The following is a 21,146-nucleotide window of genomic DNA, read 5'->3' as shown; positions in this document are numbered from 1 at the left end:
GCTTCTTCACGCGTTTTATACCAATATGACTCAAGCGACAGTTCCATAAGTAAGTGGTACTATCATTACTACTTTGTATCTTTTGGCATCAAATATTATGAACATGTGTAATACTATGATCAAGATTCATTAAACCATTCATATTAGGTGCATGACCTTTGAAGGTATTATTCAAGTAAACAAAATAACCATTATTCTCTTTAAATGAATAACCATATTGCAATAAACACAACCCAATCATGTTCATGCTCAACGCAAATACCAAACAACATTTAGTTTTAACACTAATCTCGAAAGTAGAGGGAGCGAGCGATGGTGATCACATCAACCTTGGAAACACTTCCAACACACATCGTCACCTCGCCTTTAGCTAGTCTCTATTTATTCCGTAGCTTTTTTCGAGTTACTAACGTTTAGCAACCGAATCGGTATCTTATACCCCGGTGCTACTAGGAGTACTAGTAAGGTTCACTTTAATATCATGTATACCGAATATACTTTCGACGACTTTGCCAACCTTCTCATCTACCAAGTATCAAGGGTAGTGCTGCTTCAGTGATTGTTCCCCTCATATTAGAAGCACTTAGTCTCGGGTTCGGGTTCAACCTTGGGTTTCTTCACCAGAGCGGTAACTGGTTTTCCATTCATGAAGCATCCCTTCTTGCACTTGCCCTTCTCAAAACTAGTGGTTTCACTAACCATGAACAATTGATGCTCCTACTCGCTTTCTACTTTCGCGGTGTCAAACATCGCGAATAACTCAGGGATCATCATCTCTATCCCTGACATGTTATAGTTCATCACAAAGCTCAGTAGCTCAGAGGCAGTGACTTTGGAGAACTATGTCAATCTCTATCTTATCTGGAAGATCAATTCCCACTTGATTCAAGTGATTGTAGTACCCAAACAATCTGAGCACATGCTCAAATATTGAGTTTTTCTCCCTTACTTTGTAGACAAATAATCTTGTCGGAGGTCTTATACCTCTCAACACGGGCACGAGCCTGAAATCCCAATTTCATCTCTTGGAACATCTCATATGTCCCATGATGTTCAAAACATCTTCGGCGCCTCAATTCTAAGCCGTTTAAGCATTATGCACTGAACTATCTTGTAGTCATCAAAACATGTCTGTCAGATGTTCGTAACATCTACAAACGATGCTCGGGGCTCAACACACCGAGCGGTGCATTAAGGACATAAGCCTTCTCTGCAGCAATGAGGACAATCCTCAGTTTATGGACTTAGTCCGCATAATTTGTACTATCGTGTTTCAACTAAATTTTCTCTAGGAACATATCAAAAACAGTAGAGCTACAACACAATCTACAACATAATTTGCAAAGACCTTTTGACTATGTTCATGATAATGAGTTCAATTAATCATATTATTTAAGAACTCCCACTCAAATTGACATCCGTTTGGTCATTCGAGTGTCGCATGATCCAAATTCACTAACTCAAGTCCGACCATCACGTGAGTTGAGTTACATCTCCAAGTTGATCATATCTACTATATGACTCATGCTCGACCTTTCGGTCTCTTGTGTTCTGAGGCCATGTCTGTACATGCTAGGATCGTCAAGTTTAACCCGAGTGTTCCACGTGTGCAACTGTTTTGCACCCATTGTATGTGAATGTAGAGTCTATCACACCCGATTATCACGCGGTGTCTCGAAACGACGAACTGTCGCAACGATGCAATGTGAGGGAGAACAAAATTTTATCTTGAAATTTTAGTGAGGGATCACCTTATAATACTATCGTCGTCCTAAGAAAAACAAGGTGCATAAAAGGATTAACATCACATGCAAATCATAAATGACATGATATGGCCATGAACTTGTGCTTCTTGATCTCCATCACCAAAGCACCAACATGATCTCCATCGTCACCGGCGCAAGACCATGATCTCCATCATTGTGCTGCCATCGAGGTTGTCGCGCTAACTATGCTGTTACTTCCAAAGCTACTACTAGTGATAAATCAAAGAATCACCAAGCGCAAATAATTAAAGACAACCCTATGGCTCCTGCTGGTTGCCGTAGCATCGACGTGCAAGTCGATATTTAACTATTACAACATGATCATCTCATACATCCAATATATCATATCATGTCTTTGGCCATATCACATCACATGCATACCATGCAAAAACAAGTTAGACGTCCTCTAATTTGTTGTTGCAAATTTTACGTGGCTGCTATGGGTATCTAGTATGATCGCATCTTACTTACGCAAAGCCACAACGGTGATATGCAAGTTGGTATTTAACCTTCTCCATGGACCACCTCGGTCAAATCTGATTCAATTAAAGTTGAAGAAATAGACACCCGCTAGTCATCTTTATGCAACAACTTGCATGTTAGTTGATGAAACCGGTCTCTCGTAAGCGTACGAGTAATGTTGGTTCGGTCCGCTTCAATCCAACAATACCGCAGAATCAAGATAAGACTAAGGAGGGCAGCAAATTGAACATCAACGGCCACAAACTCCTTTGTGTTCTACTCGAGATGTCATATACGCATAGACCTAGCTCATGATGCCACTATTGGGGAACATCGCATGGGAAACAAAAAATTTCCTACGCGCACATAAGATCTATCCATGGTGATGACCATCTACGAGAGGGGAGAGTGTATCTAGATCTACATACCCTTGTAGATTGCTAAGCGGAAGCGTATATAACGTGGTTGATGTAGTGGAACATCTTCGCGATCCAAATTGTAGCTTGTCCCGCGATCTCATCACGATCCGTCCCGCGATCCCATCACGATCCATCCCAATCTAGTGTCGAACAGACGGCACCTCCCCATTCAGCACACGTATAGCTCGATGACGATCACCGCCTTCTTGATCCAGCAAGAGAGGCAGAGAGGTAGATGAGTTCTCCAACACGACGGTATAGTGGTGGTGGTGGTGAACTAATCCAGCAGGGCTTCGCCAAGCTATGATGGACTAATCTAGACGAGGGAGACGATCTATGGAGGAGAGGGCACCATGTGGCTATTTTCTGGGTGGTGTTTGCCCTCAAACTTCCACTATATATAGGAGGAACAACAGGGAGGGTTGCCTTGCCTCCTACTCAAAGTAGGAGGGCATCGGCCGAGCCAAGGGGAGGAGTCCTCCTCCAATTCAGTTTGGTGGAGGACTCCCTTCCCACTTGTCCAACTACTTCCTTTTTTTTCCTTTTCCTTTTATTTTTGCCTTTGGCCAAAATAGGTTATTGGGCTGGCCTCACCAGCCCACTAAGGGCTGGTGCGCCACCCATAGGCCTATTAGGTCCTCTCCCGGGTGAGCGGCCTCTCCCGGTAAAACCTCGGAACCTATTCGTCACTCCCGGTACTTTACCGGTAATGCCCGCAAAACCCTAAAGATTCAAACTCAGGGGCGTGTACGAAGATCTTTCGCAGGCTCGCCTCACCTAACTTTCTACTCATCGGGGATGGCAAAGAACTCACTCGATGGTGAGGAAGACACAGAACACGACAATTTACCCAGGTTCGGGCCGCTGGGAAGCGCAATACCCTACTCCTGCTTTGGTGGATTTGCTCTCGTGGAGGTTGATGGATGAACTAGTACAATTTTCGAGGGCCCCCGGAGGCTGGGTGGCCTTTGTGTGGTGTCGGTGTGACAATAAGGATCTCGTCACCCTTTACGAAGTAACCTACCCTCTATATATAGTGGCGACCCCGGTCCTCTTCCCTTATCGTTTTGGCGGGAAGGGATCCCACAACGGCCAATTTTAAAGGGGGAACATGGGAACATGCTCTCCTGCCCAAAGGTGGTCTTCGGCTGCAAAGTGGCTCCCGAGGTGCAGGGATGGGTCCAGGGATGACGTAAGTCCTGCTGGCGGGCGGCGGTGGCTTTGTTGCACCAGAAAGGAAACCTTTGGAAGATGCCTTGGGAACCCCGGTACGTCCTTCCCCCTTTTGCACTAAATGGGAAACTGCTCCGCCCTATTGTCTGTTGCTCGCCTGTCCTTCCTACACGTCATCCTTGACTCCTGAGGCTGGGCCTTGCCTCGGAATATCCGCCACTCCGGAGGGGTCCTGATGTTGTTCCTCCTCGCGAAGCTTGGCCCCTCGCGAGGACCTTGCCTTGAGTGGTGCCGGGCCTGTTGGTTTTCGGTCAATAAAGTGGGCCAACCCTGGGTCGTAGGCAGGCAGGTCTGGGTACCCCCATTCCCAGAACACCGACAGCGGGGTCGGGGCGTCAAGTGGTCCTTGCCCCGAGGTCTCCGTGCGGGACTAGACGGACGATCATGACAACGACGATGTCCACATAGTGGAGGTGTCGCCCGCAACAACGGGACCGCCCTGGCACCGGCGGTGAGGTGGGAGCGCGGAGCTCCCGGCTGGGGGCCAGTCGCCTCTGGTCCAGCCGGCTGGGAGCCAGTCAGCCCACCGTCAAACGTTAGAGGAACGGTGCAGGGAGAAGTGGTTGGTCGAGGGACCTGTCATCGCCCCCGCCTCGAAGAAAGCTCGGTCATTTGTGTTGCCGATGGGCACCAGTCCACCGACACGGAGGGTGCCGAGGTGGGGTGGCCGCAAGATTCCCCTCGCTTCCGGGTAAGTTTTTCTTTTCTTTTTGGAGCTTGTGCCCCTTCCTTCTTTTGCCTGTGTTGCGCGACACTGAGCTCATGCCCTTTATTTTAGAAGCGTGGCCATTGAGCTTCTGCCGTCGGCCTCGTCACTTATCGGGCGAGACGACACCACACAGCTGGATGTAGAGCACGCGACGATGACGCGACTCTAGTGGGAGCACGACATGCAACTTCCCATGGACAAGGCGACGGCGGCAGCGACAGCGGTGTCCAGCTCGGGCGGCCCCTCGGCGAGGGCGACGAGTGGTACGATGACACCGGTGACCACCAAGGCTCATGCCCCGGAGGCCTCACCGACGTGCGCTGGTATGCACGAGGAGCCGGCCCCGGAGGTGGAGGCACTGTCGGCTGTGGAGCCGACAGGCGAGGAGGTGGTGAGCCTGGAGTCCGACCAGGGGCGTCGGGACGGGTCCGAGGCCAGGAGCAGCGATAGCACGACCCTGATCGTTTCGTCAGCGCAGCCGAACCCGGCGGCACCGGCGACGGCCATGACTGGCGGGGCCAGCCGAAAGAATCAGTCGATGTCCGCCGTCACGGCGGAGTGGGCCAAGCTGGGCCGTGCCCCTGGGTCATCCGGGGCGAGTTCTTCTATTGGCGGGCAGAATCTGGTGTTGGCCGGCGCGGGCGACGTGATTGTGCGGTACCGTCAAGGCATAACCAACTTTGCCCAGTCGGCGGTGCACAACCTCACGCTGGTAGAGAAGGCGGTTCAGGTAAGCCGCACAAGATTTTCCCTTTTTGCCTATTTTCTAGTGGGGGTACGCGAGCGCACCCGGTCGGTGTACTCCTTGAGATTCGGGCCGGCTGCGTGGCAGCCGGGCCAAATCTTTGTCTTTTGATCCTTTTCTCGTGTTCTCTCCTTAGGCCGATACGGCGAAGCGTGAGGCTCTCTTCAAGGAGCCGACCGCGCTGTACCGCCTTAGCAAGAATTCATACTTCAAGGCACGTAAGGAGCTCGAGATGCACACAACTGAGATGCAGAAGGCCCGAGCGCACCCACTTGGGTTTAGTCCCCAAGATTCAGGCCGGTTCCATAGTTGTGCGGCAACCGGGCCAAATCCTTGTCTTGTGGTGTTTCTCATGGAGCCGACTGCTGACCATGAACTTTTCTTGTAGAGGGGGCCGTTTTGAGGCCGAGGTGGCAGAGCTGCATCACTCCCTTGCCAACGTCTGCAGCAAGCGTGACAAGGTTGTTGGCAACCACAACCCGTTAAGGAGGGATCTGGAGGCCGAGCGGGCGACTGCAGGGAAGCTGAAGGCGGAGGTGGAGCGGCTCACCGAGGCGCTCCGACAGGAGACGGCGGCCAAGGAGGCAGCATCACGGGCGTTGGTTGTCAGTGGGGAGGAGGCGGCGACTCTCCGTGCCGAAGTTGCTCGGCTCGAGGAGGAAGCTCACGGGCGATGGCGGCCAAGATGAGGGCGGAGCGGGAGGCTTCCCCCACAATCCAGCTTTTCCACGAGGTGGATGATCTCTTTTCAGGTCAGTTCCTTGTATTCTTTGGTTGTGTTTTGCATGTTCTTTCTCTTACCGTTTTTCTTTGGGCCAACTCGCTTTCCAGAGACCCAGGCATGGGAGGATCGGGCCGTGGAGGCTCGTCGGGAGGAGCTGCGCTGGGAGGGGAGCGGGCCAGATGCTGATGCCGGCTGGGGAGTAGAGGAGGCGGTCCATGAGTGCGAGACCCGGCTGGCCTTCCTGTGGGTTCTCTATGATCAGCTCCAGACGGCTGACAGGAACCTAATCACGACCCTTTGGACCAACTCGGTGGCAGGAATTCATGTCAGCCGGGTTGCAGGGTGGCTCGACCATGCCGTGGATCGGTTTGACGCATGGAGGGCATCGGCGGCGAGGGGCGGCACCCGGATGGTGTTGACCTTCGCCCTCTCCTAGTACTCGGGTATCAACCTGGACCAACTAGCCACAATGCGTGCGGAGTCGCAGGTGGACCTTATGCATCATGATGTGGCCATCGGCTTTAGGTCCAACGAGCTCGCCAGCTACGCCCTGCTCGACACGTACTACTCCGAGCTGGGGGAGGATGGTGCGCCCGTCCCGGAGGACGAGTTCGGCATCTCGATCACCACCAGGAGGAGGAGGTCAGGTCCATCTCGGAGGAGCCCGCCACTGACGACGAGGCCGGCGAGGTGGACGCCGAAGGAACGGAGCTCCCTATCAGCGACACTAAGGCGGGCCAGAAGACCCCATTGGCAGGAGACGTGGAGATGCCCCATTGCGAGACTCCAATGGCTGGTGATGGAGAGACCAGCCGGCAAGTTCCGTCGGCTAACGATGCTGAGGGGGGCCAGAAGACCCCGCCGGCTGGTGAAGGGGGGGGGGGTTTCACAGGAGGCGCCCGTCGTCTAGCTTTTATCTTCCTACTTTCTTTAATCTTTGTACTTTTTTATGGACAAGTCCACCCACTTGGGGTGTAGGTTTGATGCTATGCACTCTTGGCGTGGCATCGTTATCTTTATTTATGCACTTGTAGTTTATTTCAACTTGGTTGCCTTCTGCCGGCTTGTTCGGCGTTTTTTCTTGCCTTAGTCGCTATTCCCACGTGCCCCACTCCTTTGCCTTTTTCCTGCCGGCCAGCCGGCTTACGGACTATGACCGGGCGAGGAGTGAGCTAACGGAGGCGGGGTGTTGGTACTTTGAGTTTTGCAAGTTGGGTTTTGAACGAACCGAGTAGCATGTCCGGACCCGGCCTGCCCCTTGTCATTTTTCCTATCCATTCCGCCCCTTTGCTTGTACGCCCATCGACCGGACAACTTGGTTGTGGTCTGCAGCCGGCAAGGGTTAATCCGTCGGGGAGGAGGTATAGTACTTTGTCGAGCCGAGGGGATTGGGTGGGCCGCCAGTCCCTAGGCCGGCAGAGCCAGTTCGGGGCGGCCGACAAAATAAAAATAACTAGGTCGTAGATAGGAATGAAAAAACAGTCCCTGAGTCATGCTCAGGGGTGCCGGCTGTTCATTGATTTGAAGGAAAGAAATACATACATACATTTGAACTGTAAAACATGCGGATGAGCTCCGTGTTCCGCGGGCGCTCTGTCTCGGAGCCGGAGGCATCCCTCTTGTTTTTTCTTGGCTTTTGGGCATCGATCAGGTAGTAGGCGTTGTTGCTCTATGCTTTGCTGATGATGAAGGGGCGCTCCCATGAGGCGGACGACTTGCGCTAGCCGGTTATCCGTTGGATCAGCCGGAGCACCAGGTCACCCTCTCGGAACGAGAGGGGCTTGACCCGGTGGCTGTGATAGTGGCACACGCCCTGCTGGTAAATGGCTATTCTGGACAGCGCCAGCTAGCGTGCCTCCTCGAGGAGGTCGACACCGTCTTCTTGGGCTTCTTTGGTGTCGGCCTCTATGTAGAGGATGACTCGCGGCGAGTCAAACTCGACGTCGGTGAGGATGATTGCTTCGGCCCCGTATATGATTGCTTCGGCCCCGTCGGTGGTTTGCAGGCTCCATAGCACAATTGGCAGTTCCTTGACCCAGGAGCTGGCCGAGCGCTCGAGCGGCTCGACCAGCCTGGGCTTGAGGCCGGCCAGGATGAGGCCGTTGGCCCGCTCCGCCTGGCCGTTTGACTGCGGGTGGGCCACATACGCGAGGTCCAGCCGGATTCGTTGCTCGCTGCAGTAGCGGGCGAGCGCGCCCTTGGTGAAGTTGGTGCAATTGTCGGTGATGATGCTATTGGGGAGGCCGTAGAGGATGGCGATGTCCTTGATGAACGTGATGGTCGTTGGGCCGTCAAGTCTTGTGATTTTTTCAACGGCCACCAGGAGGTGAGTTACGCCGCCTCGGGCAATTTTGAATGGGCCCACCATGTCCAGGCCGCACACGATGAAAGGCCATGTGAGTGGGATGGTTTGGAGGGTTGCGGCCTGCTGGTGGGTGCGTGCTTTGAAGCACTTGCAGCCATTGCACTTGTCGACCAGCTCTTTGGCGTCTTTTAGGGCAGACGACCAGTAGAATCCATGGCGGAATGCCTTGGCCACGAGGGAGCGCGAGGCGGCATGGTGGCCACACTCGCCCTCGTGGATGTCGAGGAGGATCTCGCGCCCCTTGTCCGCCTCGACGCACCATTAGAGTATTCAAAATACATTGCGCTTGACGAGCTCGTTGTTAATGATGGTGTAGGTCGTGGAACACCATTGGATCTGTCGGGCCTCGACCTTGTCGATAGGCAGTTTGCCGTTTTTGATGTAGTCGAGGAAGGTCGGTGCCGAGGATGGGGATGTGACCACTGTTAGCACGGACACCATGACTGGGCTTGCTAGGACGGGACCATCAGCCAGCAGGCCGGTTGCCGCGGAACTGGGGTCGGGCAGGGGTGGCCTTAATGGACGACCGATAGCCCTTGGGCCAGGGGAAGCAGTCCCCGGGCCGGCTGGGGTAGTCGGCAGCTTGGCGGGGGCCGCAACTTTGCAATTCGGTTGGGGCAGCCCCCGCGTTGGACGGGTCAGTCCCCGAGTCGGCGACGGAAGCCCCCAGGTCTGTCGGGATGAACATGGACTCGGACTCCGGAGATGGTGTAATGGAGGGCTTACGTAGATGTTCCAGGGATACGCCGGCCACGATCAGCTGTCGGGTGGAGCCGATCTTCGCGAGTGTGTCAGCCGATCTTCGGTTGTTGCCGGCCTGAAGGATGTGGTGGAACTCGCAGCCTTCGAAGCCGTCGGTCAGTTGTTGGACCAGGAAGCGGTAGCTCGCCATGTTTGTGTTCCTGGTGTCCCACTTGTCAGTGACTTCCTGCACCACCAGGTCGGAGTCATGGAAACAAGGGATGCAACGAACGCCGATCTCCCTCGCCAACCGGAGGCCATGGGTGAGCACTTCGTTCTCCGCTATGTTGTTCGATGCAGCGAAGTGGATCTATAGGACGTACTCCAGCCGGTCCCCCTTCAGGGAAGAGAGGACGATGCCGGCCCCGAGGCCAGTGCGCATCTTTGACCCGTCGAAGTGCATGCGCCAATGGGTGGAGTCGGGAGGCGGCAGTAGGTACTCCGTTTCTGCCCAGTCGACGAGGAAGTCCCCCAAGGCCTAGGACTTGACCGTCGTGCGAGACACATAGGCGATGTGGTGGTCTGCCAGTTGGATGGCTCACTTGGCGATTTGGCTGGCCGCGTCCATGTTGCCCATGATTTCTCCGAGTGGAGCGGTGCTCACCACCGTGATCGGGTGTTCGCGGAAGTTGGGCTTGAGCTTCCGGGCCGCCATGAACATGTCGTAACACATCTTCTCATAGTGCGGGTAGTTCTGCTTGGAGGCGGACAACACCTCGCTCAGATAGTAGACTGGTCGTTGGACCGGCTAGGCTCGGCCCGGCTCTGTGCGCTCGACGACTATGACAGTGCTGACCACGCGGCTGGTTGCGCCGATGTAGAGCAGCATCGGCTCCTTGTCCACCGGAGCGGCCAACACGGACATGGTGGTCACTGCACGGTTGAGGTCGCACAGGGCCTCGTCCGTCTGGTCGCTCCAAATGAAGTTGTCCGCCTTTTTGAGTAGGCGGTAGAGGGGGAGGTCCTTTTCTCCCAGCCAGCGCATGAAACGGCTGAGTGAGGCAAGACAGTCAGTGATCTTCTGGACGCCGGCCAGGTTGGTCGGCCGAGCCATCCATTCAATGGCCCAGATCTTCTCCGGATTGGCCTCGATTCCCCATCCGGGAACGAGGAAACAGAGGAGCTGGCCGACTAGGACGCCGAACACACATTTCTCCGGGTTCATCCGGATCTCGAACTCGCGCAAGCTTGCGAACGTATCTTTGAGATCGTCCAGGAGGGTGCGTCTTTCTTTGGTCTTGACCACAATGTCGTCCATGTAGACGTGTACATTGTGACAAAGCTGCATTTAGAGGTGATGTCCCACAAGCGTATGGGATCGCATCAGTTTTCGAGGGTCGAGTAGTCAACCCAAATTTATTGATTCGACTCAAGGGGAAGCGAAAGAATATTCTCAAGTATTAGCAGCTGAGCTATCAATTCAACCACACCTGAAAGATTAGTGTCTGCAAGCAAAGTATCAGTAGCAAGGTAGTATGATAGCAACGGTGCCAGGAAAAGCCTTGCTGACAGGATGTAAGTGCCGCTTACCTATACTGGCAACTATGCCAACAAAGTCTTGCAACAAGTAACAACGGAGTAGTAAGGAACAGTAGTAGCAACAACAAAGTAACAAGTAACAACAGTAGTGACAGCAGCAGCAAAATGGCCCAATCCCTTTGGTAGCAAGGGACAAGCCTAGGCAAAGTAACGTAGAGAGAACCCGTAGTAAAAGACTCATAGGCAGTGGATTGGTGATGAATGAGTGTGATGGATGTGATTCATCATGTAACAGCTATAACACGGAGAGATATGTAACTAGCTCCCGTTCATCAATCTAATGTAGGCATGTATTCCGTATGTAGTCATACGTGCTTAGGGAAAAGAACTTGCATGACATCTATTGTCTATCCCTCGTGTGGCAGCGGGATCCTAATGGAAACTACGGGATATTAAGGTTCTCCTTTTAATAAAGAACCGGACCAACGCATTAACACGTGGTGAATACATGAACTCCTCATACTATGATCATCTCCGGGAGTGGTTCCGGCTATTGTCACTCCAGGGTTGCCGGGTCATAACACATAGTAGGTGACTACAACTTGCAAGATAGGATCTAAAACACACATATATTGGCGACAACATAATAGGTTCAGATCTAAAATCATGGCACTCGGGCCCTAGTGACAAGCATTAAGCATAGCCAAGTAGTAGCAACATTAATCTAGAACATAGTGGATACTAGGGATCAATCCCCGTCAAGAACTAACTCGATTACATGATAGATCTCATCCAACTCATCACCGTCCAGCAAGCCTACTATTAGATTACTCACGAACAATGAAGAGCATCATGGAATTGTCGATGAAGAAAGGTTGATGATGACGATGGCGACGATTTCCCCTCTCCGGAGCCCGAAACGGACTCTAGATCTGCCCTCGAGATGAAGAACAGGATGTGGCGGCGCCTCCGTATCGCAAAACGCGATGAAACCTTCTCTCTGATTTTTTTTCCAGGCAAAACGGAAGATATAGAGCTGAGATTGGGGCCGGTGGTGCCACGTGGGCCCCACAAGCCTGCACGGCGCGACCATAGGGGGTGGCCGCGGCCTGTGGGCTTGTGGCCCACTGGCACGCCCCCTCATGTGGATCTTTGCGCAGGTATTTTTCTTTTATTCCAGAAAAAATCTCTGTAAATTTTCAGGACATTCCGAGAACTTTTATTTCTGCACAAAAACAACACCATGGCAATTCTGCTGAAAACAGCGTCAGTCCGGGTTAGTTCCATTCAAATCATGCAAATTAGAGTCCAAAACAAGGGCAAAAGAGTTCGAAAAAGGAGATACGACAGAGACGTATCAACTCCCCCAAGCTTAAAGCCTTGCTTGTCCTCAAGCAACTCAATTGACAAACTGAGAGAGACAAAAGAAAAACTTTGACAAACTCTGTTTGATCTTGTTGTTGCAACTATGTCTAACTCGTAACCAGAATTTCAGCAAGATCACAAGCAAACCACATAAGCAAATGACATCTAGGTCTCACGGTAAGCTCATATCAATGGCATCATCAACTAGCGAGCAAATAATAATAAGCCTCAAATGTCAACACTTCAATCAAAACAACATGAAGCAGTACGAATAGATGGTATCTCGCTAGCTCTTTCTGAGACCGCAAAACATAAATGCAGAGCACCTTCAAAGACCAAGGGTTGACTAAACATTGTAATTCATGGCAATGAAGATCCAGTCATAGTCATACTCAACATAGTTAAAAGCAAAGCGTAAAAATGACAGAGGTGCTCTCTAATTGGTGCTTTTGTAAGAGGAGGATGACTCAACAGGAACATAAATAGACATGCCCTTCGCAGAGGGAAGCATTGATTTGCAGAGGTTTCAGAGCTCAAGCTTTTAAAACGGAGATAATAATTTTGGGTGGCATGCTTTCATTGTCAACGCAATGACTAAGAGTTCGCAACATCTTCCATGCTACACATGCTATAGGCGGTTCCCAAACAGAAAAGTAAAGTTTTGACTCCCCCACCACCAATCAATCACACTCCACGGCTAGCCGAATCCTCAGGTACCGTCCATACCAACATCAATCCTGGGGGAGTTTTGTTTGCAATTAACTTTTCGATTTGAGCATGGAACTGGGAATTCCAATTACCGGCCCGTTTCTTGTGAATGATAGTGAATAAACACATACCAAGGATAACACGCCTAGCATGGAAGATACCAATAGCCCCGTGTCACCACATGAGCGGTTCGGGCATGCAAAACAGATTATTTCTTGAAGATTTAGAGAGTGGCACATGCAAATTTACTTGGAATGGCAGGTAGATACCGCACATAGGTTGGTATGGTGGACTCATCTGACACAACTTTGGGTTTATGGAAGTGGATGCATAAGCAGTATTCCCGCTTAGTACAAGTGAAGGCTAGCAAAAGACTGTGAAGCGACCAACTGGAGAGCGACTACAGTCATCAAAATGCATTGAGGGTAACTAACATTCAGTGCAAGCATGAGTAGGACATAAATCACCATGAACATGAACATCATAGAGGCTATGTTGATTTTGTTTCAACTACATGCGTGAACATGCGCCAAGTCAAGCCACTTGGATCATTCAAAGGAGGATACCATCCTATCATACTACATCATAGTCATCTCAACATTCATGTTGGCAACCAAGACAAACCATTATAAGTTCCTAGCTAAGTAAGCATGGCATGAGCAACTATGATCTCTAAGTTGTCATTGCAAACATGTTTCTCTCACAACAAAGCTGAATCAGGCATGATGAGCTAGTCATATTTACAAAACAAAATAGATCGAGTTCATACCAGCTTTTCCAGGTTCAGTCACTTCATCATATATCGTCATTATTGCCTTTCACTTGCACGAATGAATGATGTGAACAATAATAAGAGTGCTCGTGCATTGGACTAAAGCTGGAATCTGCAGGCAAACACAAAGGAGAAGACAAAATTAATATGGCTCTTTGAAAGCTAAACAGGTATGCATGCAAGAGCCACTAAACATCGTAATCAATATCTTCTACCTTGACCCAAAGAAAAAGAAAACTATTTACACAGGAAAGCTCCCAACAAGCAAAAGAAGAAAAAGAAAATCTTTTTGGTTTTTCTCAAACTAGACAGACACACAAAAAGAAAACGAGAAAAAGAAAATAAACTAGCATGGATGATACAGCGGCAAAGTGTGAACACCGGCTAACAAAGTGAAAGCATAAGCAAGAATGTAAAGTCGGTGAAAACACGTACTTCCCCAAGCTTAGGCTTTTGGACTAACTTGGTCTACTCCCAAGGAGGGAAATAACCAGCTCCGGGGTACTCCGGAGTGGACTGAGGATGCCACTGCTATGTGAGCTCCCCTGGCTCCCACTGATAAACCGGCATGTGGTACTCGACTGGCGGCTCGGGCACGGGCACCTGTGGTTGGGCTAAGCCCCAATATGCGTATATGTCCGAGGGCATAATAGTGTACCTGCCTGCATGAAGATTGAACAAAGAAGGAGCAGGCGAAGTAATAGTCTCACAAGTACCATGACTAAACACCAGGCTATAAGTCAACCTTCTACTTGCATCTCTATCAAGAAAGTCATGGCGAACCATGCTATCGTAATCTAGATATCTCTTGGGAAGAAGAACCTCTTCTTCCTCCTCCAGTCTAATAGGTATCTCAAAGTGTCTAGCAAGACGAGTAGCATAGATACCTCCATAGACAACACCCTTAGAATGGTTCAGGTTCAACCGTTGAGCTACTATAACACCCAACCTATAAGTTTCATCGTTATAAAGGGCTTCGTGCAAGACTGCAAGATCTGGGGAATTAAGTGACCCAGCTTTCCCACGGCCAATAAAACATTTTCCCACAAATAGTAAGAAGTACCAAAGCACGGGAAAATGTATGCTAGCAGCTCTAGCGCAAGACACTCCTCTCTCCTGTCCTAGAGCAATTGTATCGATGAAAGCTTCCAAGTCCCGTGGACGAGGTTCATGGATATCCCCAACGTAAGGTAATTTGCAAACATTGCAAAAATCCTGGAGTGACATGCGCTGGGGGATATCATTAAGTTTAAACTCAACCATAGGAGGATTCTTCCTCGGATAGAAGTTAATGCTTTGTACGAAGATATTAGTGAGGAGGAGGTATTGCAGACACTTATCTTCAACGAAGGCGGTAAGGCCTGCGTTCTCCACCAAGTGATAAAAGTCCTCATATATTCCAGCGGCGCGTAAGAACACGTCGCTTGGCCACTCGCACGCTCGAACTTCTGCGACTCAAGGGACCAAATACTTGGGCTTCTTCTCACTCCCATCATCCTTGGGGTCACGGCTTGACGAGCCTCTTAAGAACCTCCTCATCTTTTCCCTTTTCTATCTCTGAAAATTTCTGAAATTTTTAGGGATTCTAAGAAAAAGTGAATAAGGCTCAACGAAACTTGTAGCAACTACTCCCACAAGTGCCTAAAGACCATATTACGCATCAAAGCTACATGGGACCAGCTAGAATTAGCATGCAAAGCTCAAGAACATGGTCACCAAGGTAGCAAAAATACGCGGAGTATAAGTCACTAGAGAAAAAACTAATTGGACCAATGGAGGAGTCGCTTACCAAGGAGTAATTTCCCCAAAACGGTTCGGAGAATGGTGATTTGAGCAAAGAGATCGAAAATCCCAACAAGAGGAGCAAGAACACGGGTTTGAGGTGCGAAACGATTTTTTCTGGAGGTAGGAGAAGCGGATGAGAGCAAGAATGAGTGGAGGGGGTGCGTGTGGGCCCCACAAGCCTGGGTGGCGCGGCCAGGGGGCGTGCCCGCACCCTAGGGCTTGTGGCCCACTGGTGTGGCCCCCCAGACAGACTCTTTGTCCCAGTATTTTTCAAAAAATCTAGAAAAAATCATACTTGATTTTCACAGCGTTCGGAGAACTTTTATTTTTGGGGTACTTTTCTACCGGACGCTAAAACAGAAAACAGGGAAAACTAAACTAAATCTATCATTTTTCTTCTAAGCAACCTAAAGTGAAAGCTTGGAACAGAGGTTTGTGACTCCTCGATTCATCCATCTCATGGTCATCGAAAGAAATCCGTCAATGGGGTTGATCAAATCCCCTCGACAAAACTTTCTTGAATCGCAAAAGAAGACGGAGAATTTTCGAATAGTCACTAGGTCACCTCAATGGGGATGTGTATCTCCCCAAGAAGCAAGTCATACTTCATCTTGACACGAGGAATAGGGCATTCAAAGCTCCCAATAAGAATCGATGAAGTTTTTTCGATAGCATTGATGCAATGTACTCGATATTGTTTCTTCGGAAAGTGCACCGTATGCTCATTACCGTTGACATGGAAAGTGACATTGCCTTTGTTGCAATCTATAACAGCCCATGCGGTGTTTAAAAAGGGTCTTCCGAGGATGACCGCCATGGCATCGTCCTCGGGAATATCCAAGATAAGAAAGTATGTTAAGATAGTGGTGTTAGCAACCACAACAGGCACATCCTCGCAAATGCCGATAGGGAAAGCAGTTGATTTGTCGGCCATTTGCAGAGAGATTTCAGTGGGTGTCAACTTATCCAGTTCAAGTCTACGATAAAGAGAGAGAGAGGCATAACACTAACACCGGCTCCAAGATCGCATAACGTAGTTCTAACGTAGTTGCCTTTAATGGAGCAAGGTATAGTGGGCATACCGGGATCACCTAGTTTCTTCGGAGTTCCACCCTTGAAAGTATAATTGGCAAGCATGGCGGAGATCTCAATCTCAGGTATCCTCCTCTTATTAGTCACAATATCTTTCATGTACTTAGCATACGGAGACATCTTGAACATATCAGTCAAACGCATGTGTAGAAAGACAGGTCTGATCATTTCAACGAAGCGCTCAAAATCCTCATCATCCTTTTTCTTGGATGGTTTGGGAGGAAAGGGCATAGGTTTCTGAACCGATGGTTCCCTTTCTTTACCATGCTTCCTAGCAGCAAAGTCATTCTTATCGTATCTTCTATTCTTAGGCTGTGGGTTATCAAGATCAACACTAGGTTCAATCTCCACATCCTTTTCATTGCTAGGTTGAGCATCTTCATGAACATCAATATTGATATCATCATTAGGCTCATGTTCATCACCAGATTGTGTTTCAGCATCAGAGATGGAGGCATCGTTTGGACTCTCTGGTGTAGCAGCAACAGGGTTGCTAGCGTGCAGGTTCCTATCATCTTTATTCTTCTTTCTAGGATGACTAGGTGCGTCAGTGCTAACTCCTTGAGAATTTTGTTCAATTCTATTCGGATGACCCTGAGGATACAAGGGTTCCTGGGTCATTCTATCGCCTCTAGTGACGACTCCGACAGAATTGTCATTCAACTCATTGAGCAAGTCATTCTGAGGTTTAAGTACTTGTTCTACCTCAGTAGTAACCATAGAACCATGTTTACTCAGAAGCTTAAGATCATTGACATTTCTGTCCACACAAGCACTTAAATGACTAAGCATACGAGCATTCTGTTCCAATTGTCTGCTAACATAATCATTGAAGTTCTGTTGTTTGGCAAAAAAATCATCAAATTCATCCATGCATAAGCTAGCAGGTTTAGCAAAAGGAACATCACTCTCATCAAACCTACGCAGAGAATTTACTTCTACTACTTGTATCGGGTTATCGAGACCATGGATCTCTTCGATAGGTGGTAGATTTTTGACATCTTCAGATTTAATGCCTTTCTCTCGCATAGATTTCTTGGCTTCCTGCATATCTTCAGGACTGAGGAATAGAATACCTCTTTTCTTCGGAGTTGTCTTAGGAGGTGGTTCGGGAATAGTCCAAGCATTCTCATTGCACAAGATGTTGTTCAACAGAATCTCAGCTTGTTCTACAGTTTGTTCCCTAAAACACTACCGGCACAACTATGTAAGTGGTCTTTGGAAGCATCGGTAAGTCCATTATAGAAGATATCAACTATTTCATTCTTCTCAAGAGGGTGATCAGGCAAAGCATTCAGTAGTTGGATAAGCCTCCCCCAAGCTTGTGGGAGACTCTCTTCTTCAGCTTGAGCAAAGTTGTATATTTCCTGCAAGGCAGCTTGCTTCTTATGGGTAGGGAAATATTTTTCAGAGAAGTAGTAGACCATATCGTGGGGGCTACGCACACATCCAGGAGCAAGAGAAGTGAACCAGGTCTTAGCATCATCCTTTAGCGAGAAAGGAAACATCTTGAGCATATAGTAGTGCGGATCTTTTCCTCACTAGTGAATAGGGTGGCTATATCGTGCCGTTTGGTAAGATGGGATACAACCGTCTCAGACTCGTAACCGTGAAAGGGATCAAATTCGACCAGAGTGATTAACTCAGGGTCGACAGAGAATTCATAATCCTTATCGGTCACAAAGATAGGTGAAGTGGCAAACTTTGGGTCGTATTTCATCCTAGCGTTCAGAGATTTTTCTTTCCACTTGCGCAGAAGTTTCTCAACATCATAGCTATCCTTACACGCAAGAAAGTCCTCAACTATCTCTCCCTCCATAACATAGCGTGTATCAGGCATAACAGGCAATTCATGCATAGTAGCAGGTTCTAGTTCAATAGTATCAGCAGTTTCAGAAGTATCATCACATCTAGCAGCAACTCTAGCAATATGTGCATCAAGGAATGCACCAAGTGGCAAAGCAGTATCAGCATAGCATCATCAAGCATAGTATCAAGCATAACATCATCAGACATAGTATCAAGCATAACATTATCAGGCCTAGTATCAAGCATAGCATCATGAGGCCTAGTATCAAGCATAGCATCATCATAAGCATCATAGGCAGCAGAAGTAGCATCATCAAGCACAGGCGACATATCAAGATTTCTAGCAGGAGGCGATGTCGCAAACTTACTCAAAACTGAAGGTGAATCAAGTGCAGAGCTAGATGGCAGTTCCTTACCTCTCCTCGTACTGGAAGGAAGGATTTTAGTTCTTGGATCTTTCGTATTCCTCATAGTGATCAGCAGACGTCCATCCCAAGTGACTCAGAGAATATAGTTGTGCTTCCCCGGCAACGGCGCCAGAAAAAGCCTTGATGTCCCACAAGCGTATGTGATCACAACAGTTTTCGAGGGTAGAGTATTCAACCCAAATTTATTGATTCGACTCAAGGGGAAGCGAAAGAATATTCTCAAGTATTAGCAGCTAAGTTGTCAATTCAACCACATCTGAAATATTAGTGTCTGCAAGCAAAGTATCAGTAGCAAGGTAGTATGATAGCAACGGTGCCAGGAAAAGCCTTGCTGACAGGATGTAAGTTCCGCTTACCTAGACCGGCAACGGCGCCAACAAAGTCTTGCAACAAGTAACAGCGGAGTAGTAAGGAACAGTAGTAGCAGCAACAAAGTAACAAGTAACAACAGTAGTGACAACAGCAGCAAAGTGGCCCAATCCCTTTGGTAGCAAGGGACAAGCCTAGTCAAAGTAACGTAGCGAGGACCAGTAGTAAAAGACTCGTAGGCAGTGGATCGGTGATGGATGAGTGTGACAGATGTGATTCATCATGTAACAGCTATAACACAAAGAGATATGTAACTAGCTCCCGTTCATCAATCTAATGTGGGCATGTATTCTGTATATAGTCATACATGCTTAGGGAAAAGAACTTGCATGACATCTATTGTCCATCCCTCCCGTGGCAGCGGAGTCCTAATGGAAACTACGGGATATTAAGGTTCTCCTTTTAATAAAGAACCGGACCAACGCATTAACACACGGTGAATACATGAACTCCTCATACTATGGTCATCTCCGGGAGTGGTTCAGGCTATTGTCACTCCGGGGTTGCCGGGTCATAACACATAGTAGGTGACTACAACTTGCAAGATAGGATCTAAAACACACATATATTGGCGACAACATAATAGGTTCAGATCTGAAATCATGGCACTCGGGTCCTAGTGAGAAGCATTAAGCATAGCCAAGTAGTAGCAACATTAATCTAGAACATAGTGGATACTAGGGATCAATCCTCGTCAAGAACTAACTCGATTACATGATAAATCTCATCCAACTCATCACCGTACAGCAAGCCTACGATGAGATTACTCACGAACGATGAAGAGTATCACGAAATTGTCGATGGAGAAAGGTTGATGATGACGATGGCGACGATTTCCCTTCTCTGGAGCCCGAAACGGACCCCAGATCTGCCCTCCAGATGAAGAACAGGATGTGGCGGCGCCTCCGTATCGCAAAACACGATCAAACCTTTTCTTTGATTTTTTTCCAGGCGAAACGGAAGATATAGAGCTGAGATTGGGGGCGGTGGTGCCATGTGGGCCCCACAAGCCTACACCGTGCGACCATAGGGGGTGGCCGCGGCCTGTGAGCTTGTGGCCCACTGGCATACCCCCTCACGTGGATATTTGCGCAGGTATTTTTCTTTTATTCCAGAAAAATCTCCATAAATTTTCAGGACATTCCGAGAACTTTTAGTTCTGCACAAAAACAACACCATGGCAATTCTGCTGAAAACAACGCCAGTCCGGGTTAGTTCCATTCAAATCATGCAAATTAGAGTCCAAAACAAGGGCAAAAGAGTTCGGAAAAGTAGATACGACGCAGATGTATCAAGAGGCATTGCTTTATGCAGCGCTAGAACGTGGCATCGACGTTTTTCAGCCCGAACGCCATCGTGATGTAGCAAAACGCCCAAAGGGTGTTATGAAATTTGTTTTGATCCGATCGGCCGGATTAAGATTGATCTGGTGGTAGCCTAAGTCGGCGTCCAAGAAGGACAATAGCTCGCAGCCGGCCTTCAAGTCGATCACTTGATCGATACTGGGAAGAGCAAATAGATCATTGGGGCATGCCTTGTCTAGGCTCGTGTAGTTGATACACATGGGCCAATTCTTATTCTTCTTCAGCACCGGGATTGGGTTCGCCAACTAGTCCAGGTGGAAGACTTCCATGATGATGTCGGCGGCTAGCAGCCGAGCGATTTCTTCACCGATGGTCTTCCGCTTCTCCTCGGACAAGCGGCGCAACGGTTGCTTGACCGGCTTTGCATCCGATCGGAGGTGCAAGAAGTGCTCGGCCTACTTACTCGGGACTCCCGGCATGCCCTTTCGGGTCCATGTGAAGATATCTCGATTATCACGGAGGAAGTCGGTGATCTTGCTTTCCTATTTGTCGCGAAGGTCGCCCCCTACCACGACATACTTGCCGGTGGTGTCAGTCGGGTCCACGGGGACCCTCTTGGTGTCCGTGCCGGCGGTCGGCTAGAACTGGGCCTCCGCAACTGGCTGCTTCAGTTTTGGCTCGGACGAGGCCACTGGCTCGCGAGCGAGGGCCACGAGCCGGTTGATCTGTCTCCGCTCCTCAACAATGACGAGGGGTTTTCCCAGCTTGGAGCCGGCTAGAGCGCACTCAGATGACTTCTGGTAGTTGCCGGTGATGGTGATGATTCCGTGGGGACCCGACAGCTTCATCTTCAAGTAGGCGTCATGGGGAA

The sequence above is a fragment of the Hordeum vulgare genome, chromosome 1H (assembly GCF_904849725.1).
Source record: "Hordeum vulgare subsp. vulgare chromosome 1H, MorexV3_pseudomolecules_assembly, whole genome shotgun sequence".
In the NCBI taxonomy this organism is placed as follows: domain Eukaryota; kingdom Viridiplantae; phylum Streptophyta; class Magnoliopsida; order Poales; family Poaceae; genus Hordeum; species Hordeum vulgare.
The sequence above is the reverse complement of the archived record's forward strand: the minus strand, read 5'-3'. Positions refer to the sequence as shown.